Here is a 5,766-nt window from a genome sequence, read left to right as displayed (position 1 = left end):
GTGTAATTATCGTTGTCACTTAATTAAAGTTGGATGATGACTAAAAAGGGAAACAACGTTCAGAATCTTATCATCGGTGGCTAGGGATTTTCAAGACACAGACTTGATGGAAAGCTAGCAGACAACCTGGCGTAGTATTTCATAAATCCTAATCAGGCGAAATATATTTGTTTCTCTTTTTTTCCTTTTTCGATGTAGCTGATAAGTCTATGGAATTTATTAACCAACTTGGTTTTTGCTTGATGGGCCGTAGAATTGATAAGTGTCTAAAATTATTAGGTTTTATTGAGGCATCACTTGGAAACGTTTGACCCTTAAGTTGTAATGTTAAGTTTTAAAATGTTCATGCCAAATTGATTAATTAGACTAAAAGGGAATGTAAATTTCTTATTTGTAATATTTCTATAATTTAATTAAAAATTTTATCTAAGAATACATAAATGATTTTCTTACAGATACTAAGATAAATTTTATAATGCAATAACAATTTATTTTTGAAATTTTAAATATGATATATCAATAATATATTTAAAGCCAAAATTGTTTGAATAAATTTTAATACCAAAAATACCAAACCTGCAGCCTATAAACGTTCAATCGATACATTAAATGTCAAACAATCGATATATCGATAACACTCGTAGGTTTTTCCCAACGCATTTACTTTTACTATTACGGTGTTTTACAACAGAATGCGGAGCAAGTAATTTATATTTCTCGCCATTTCGGCCTGCTTTTTGGGACCATAAAATGGACGCCCTTAAGGTGAGTTTCCAAGGGTCATAGAGAACCAAAACGTCTGATTGGAATCTTCCTGGATTCTGCCAACCAACCAACTAGATATACATATAACAGAAACTGGGAATATATTCGTCTCAGGTTGACCAGTATCCATTTTACTTCCAATAAGAAACAAAAGGTCCTTGGTAAAACCGATTAAATTACTCAAGTCTACGTGTTGGCATTCGAGCGGACAGATCGGACTGGATGAATCAACTTCGGTAGATACGAAAACCACAGTAAAATCAGAGATGATTATAGTAAATTTGTGTTCCCCTTTAAGGATGAAGATGAATCATTGCAAGACTCTTAGGGGGAGATGTCCGGCCAGGATCACAACTGGGATGTTTTACTCTGACGTAACAATGGCTTGCTCACCATGCGAGTCATTGACGCGAGGGAAAACCCCGACCAAGCGTGCAGTCAGGCTCCAAAAGAAGGAATTTGACCATCTGACGGTATCTGGGCTAACGAAACTTCACCAACTCGGAACCACTTCTACATTAATTCAGCCAGCTTCAATCCGGACAAGTTTGGGTCCAATTGAGGATCGTTTGGAGACTTTTTGGCCAGATCTTAAGGGAGAGGATACCACGGAGTGGCTGTGGAAACACGAGTGGCAGAAGCATGGAACGGCGTTTAGAGGAACTAGACAGCGAACTAAAGTACTTTCAAAAGGGACTATCATGGAGGGAGGAGTAGCATTAGGCGGAACTTGGGATGCGCTTCTGACATTCATCCTCGATTCTAAACAACATTAAAGGTTAGGTGTCAATAATGCTAACGCGTGCAAAGTCGAAACACTTGGGAAAAGAACTCGATCCATAAACAATACGACAGCAAACACGGCATCAGCGGCTTTCTTCGGAGATTCGAATTTGCTTCGTGAAATCGCTTGGAGCTCAGCATTACACAGATAGTGTCAAACAGGGCGATGAAAGCCCGTTGGCGTTCCCGGTGGCACTATTATCACCGATTTCCATATCGGTAGTCCCGTTCATGATCCGGAGCTTGAAAGAGCCATCGCAGCAAAGGAAAAGTAATTTCGGGAAGTACCATTAGTTAATCAGTCTACAAACCACAGTGTCCTCATGTGGTTCATTCTGTGTAAAGAGGACATTTTTGTAACTCAAGTTGGGCCAGTGTTTGATGAGTGCGCGCTCAGGAGGGACCTTACTGTTAACTCCATTATCTGTTATTAACTCCTTCCATTGATTTAATGTTTAAGACTTAAGTTAAAAAATCATAAGCAAATAACAAATGCTTTAAATAAGCCAAAAACCTAGTAAATATATAAACAAAAGAGGTCAGTATTTATATTATTATTACTTGCGAATGGTATCATGAACCTATATATATTCAGCCATTTGAAAGCCACTTATAATTGATTACTTCACCCACCTAAGATGGTATTAATTTGAAAATAATACAAGGATATTTTCAATCTAAAGCAAAATCATCAAGTTTCACTAATTTATTAGTTTTTAAGCTTTCATTACTTTGTTGGGATGAAATCTTATCCCTTTCATTGTAGGACATGGATATACTCGAGTTTAAAAGACAATAATTAATATGTATTTTTGAAGCATATACTGTAATTATTTAAATCTTCTTTTATATAATTTTTAGCAGCAATTCCTGTAAAAGATTGCCTTTTGAGACTTGAGATTTTTGTTACAATTTAAATTAAATCTGGCTTTTAGAGTGATCTAAGCTATCTGATCCATTCCTGTATCTCTTAATAGCTTTTTAAGGTCAACATTTGTTACTGAAACATATCGAATTGATATTGGAAAATATTGAATTGATATAATTAAATTTAAAGGCATAACAGATTATTAGAAAAGGGATTGTGGAACCTCTAGTGACTGCTTCAAACAGATTGGTTGGATAGGAAAAATTGTGCTTTATTGCTGCTGTGTAGAATTGCCATTGTAGGTGGCCTTGTCCTTATCCTTGTCGTCGTTTTTCGTACTATGAAGTCGCCGAATGTTTGTATCCCCAGGCATTTCAGCGGCTGATACGCCACGGAGTCGCTGTTGGAATGCCTGCTGCGAGACCGGGGGTTGGAAGCCTGGTTGGTGTTTGGTGAGCCGGTGGAGTAAGGCTTCCTGGTCCCGTGTTGGGTTGGTGGAGCGGGTCTCCGTTTCGGTAGCTCCATTCTCGGAAGTCTCCGTAGTTCTTTGGGATGTAGAAGGCTCATCGTAGCTAGAGCTGGCGTTGGACGGTAAAAGACTGACCATGTTGCGACGAACGGCACTATAAAATCAAGGCATTGAAAATTGATAGTCTATATAAAGAAACAGTTAACGAATCGGTTGGGTTAGCCATTTCAACCTGTCGTCCTGGCCACCGAACGTTAGCACTATCATTTCGTTCACACTGCTGCGAGCGGACGCAGTCCCATTTTGTGGATATAGTCGAAAGCCTTGGCAGCCGGTGTGACATAGCCCAAATGACCGTGAGGGCTAGCATGGAGGACTACCAAAGATCCCCCACTGCGGAACCGCACACGATTCACTTTGCTCCTTGGTTGGTACCAGCGACCACTGCATTAAGCACCAGATTTAGCTCACTCAGGGTCTTGAATCTCATCTTCCGTTTGGAAACTCCTTACGAGGATAACTAGCCAGGTGAAATCTCGTACATCGCTCTCAGCTAGTAGCTCATTTCGAACATAGACACGCACGGTTGCCAGCACTTCACCGGCAAGGATTTGGTGCGTTGTATCTCCACTAGCAAACGGGAGCTCAGTAGCCTGGTCTCGTCCACAGAACTAACCGAGGAATCTGGTGTTATGGCTGTCGAGACACCGGGTTGCAGCCACAGAGCTGTTGGTGCCGTTTACATCGGCTTAATTAAAACGTGCGCTCTGCTCCGCTCGGATCGCGACGATCTGGGCACGAACTGCTCCCTTGTTCTGTTGCTCCTCCTGACGTTCGCGACGCATTTGCTCCTAAAATTGTAAACATGATTAAGTTTGTTATTCTAAGTGATTATATGGATGATTCGAAGTAGTTCATTACCTGCATATTTGAGCTCCTGCTCCTGTTTCTTAGCCTGAGTCTGTGCTTCTTTCCCTCCTTTGCGTCAAGTCTTAGCTCAGCTTTCTTTTCGCGGCGTTTCTCCTCCTCCACTTGTTCCTTGCTTTTCTTCTTAGGAAGGCTCCGACCCGCTCAACCTTTCTTCTGATTCCGTTATTCCCTTGATCTCCTGTTGAACGCTGTGTTGAAACTGGAATAGCAGGTGTTAGAGCGAACAGTTGAGATAAGATTAGTGGTGGCGTAATTTGGGCAGCAGCTGCTCCGGATGTTGATGCTGATGACTCCACTCTTACTGGCTCCTGCTCTCTCTCGGCTGCCAAGCGCCTGGGGAAACAGCTGCTCTCTCTGTGTCAGTACTGGATTTTTCGTCCAGTTGGACGGCTTGATAAGGGCAAAGTGGGAATTGAGGAAAACTAGCCCTGCAGGCGAATTTGGAGGGTTTGTCTCTTTTGTCCTCCATTTCTTCAATTGGGGAGTTGGAAACTGATGTAGTTTCAGGAGCTTCAAATTTGTCTGGAACTGAAAAATTTGGAACATAGTTCTAAAAACCTTATTTCAATGGGAATTTAAGTTAAGGTATTTGTGTTTTAGTTATTTCCATTTGCCTCAAATTTCCAGAATTGACCTTTGACTACCTGTTTGAGCTGATTGATTTTCTCCTGCTCCCAAACTAGTTGATTCATCGGCTCCCGCAAAAGCTTCTAACAGGATTGGGCTCCAATACATCCGAACTCGAGGGAGGTAGCTGGCGGCTGCCTCGGTCTCCGTTCGCTTTCCCGACAGGATCAGGACCTTATCGATTTTATCGGTCAGTTCTTCCACGCTCTCCGTAATCCCAGTGGTTATTTCCAGAGGTGTGCCCGACTTGCCAATAAAAAGAGTGACGGTACGGGCACTACTCTGTCTACAAAATCAAATATAAGTCTTTAAAGATCTTGATTAATTACTATCCGTTGAGATACTAACATAGCGACATAAACTGTCCGTAGGCTGAACTATTTCCGACTTTGATGGCGACAAATCGTTAGTTTCAAAACGAGATCGCACTGGCTATCATCCACGAATCGTTCCAGCTTTCGGGTCATCTCATCCAGTCCTGAAATCAGGTGAAATTCGTCAGAATGATTTGGTGAAAATAGCAATACAAAGGGGTTACTACCTCAATGAAGACCACAAAGATGGCGTCCTGGCCTTTGATTCTGCCACGGCCTCCGCAATGTTGCCCGTGTGCCAGTTCATGTTTTGGATCGAATTATCGACTTGATTCGGATACGGGTAATTCTTGCTGCTTTTGTTATTCCAGAAATATTTTTCTGCCGATTAGTTGACTCCCTGGTATCGACATATCCAATATCGATAAGTAATCATAAAATATTTTTTTAATTATCCAAAGCATATTCTTTTTATATTTAAAAGTTTGATTTCTCTTTCATTTTTAAAATATCTATTTGCTCATTATCTTAATTTTTTTAAAATGGTTAAAACAAGTATTCGATATCTTACTAGGGATTATAATCACAAGCCCGCTGTATTTTAAATACAAATTTTAAAATATTTTATGTTTTAATTTTACTGAAATTTTTAAAAATAATCTAAAATAGAAAAAAGTTCCTAAAATATTACTAATGAAGAAATGGTTTTTATTTTTTCGGTAAGTGTCATTAGGAAATGTAAATAAATATTAGGCAAAGTATTTGAAGTCTCTTTAGTATCTCATCAGGAAATAAAGACATAATTGCCAAATAGAATAAAGTCATAATAAGGCAATTTATAAATTATAAAAGCCTATATAATATTATAACAACTTTTCATTGATTGATTTGGTTGACTTTTTTTTCATATGAACCATACTAGTTTTTTAAACCACTAATAAAAGTAGTAAAAAAAGTATTAGCTTTTTTGAATAACGTAAAATGGAAGTACCCTTTTAAATATTATTTTT

The 5,766-nt window shown here is 39.3% G+C and overlaps 2 pseudogenes; one reads left to right on the top strand and one right to left on the bottom strand.

Moving 5' to 3' along the window:
- Positions 1-750: 750 nt before the first annotated feature.
- On the top strand, positions 751-1,823 carry LOC121529768 (annotated as a pseudogene).
- Positions 1,824-3,157: 1,334 nt separating this feature from the next.
- On the bottom strand, positions 3,158-5,063 carry LOC121529767 (annotated as a pseudogene).
- Between the last annotated feature and the right edge of the window lie 703 nt (positions 5,064-5,766).

The sequence above is a fragment of the Drosophila eugracilis genome, unplaced genomic scaffold (assembly GCF_018153835.1).
Source record: "Drosophila eugracilis isolate 14026-0451.02 unplaced genomic scaffold, ASM1815383v1 contig_1104, whole genome shotgun sequence".
Lineage (NCBI taxonomy): Eukaryota > Metazoa > Arthropoda > Insecta > Diptera > Drosophilidae > Drosophila > Drosophila eugracilis.
Note: the sequence above shows the minus strand (reverse complement) of the source record. Positions and strands in the feature narration are given on the sequence as shown.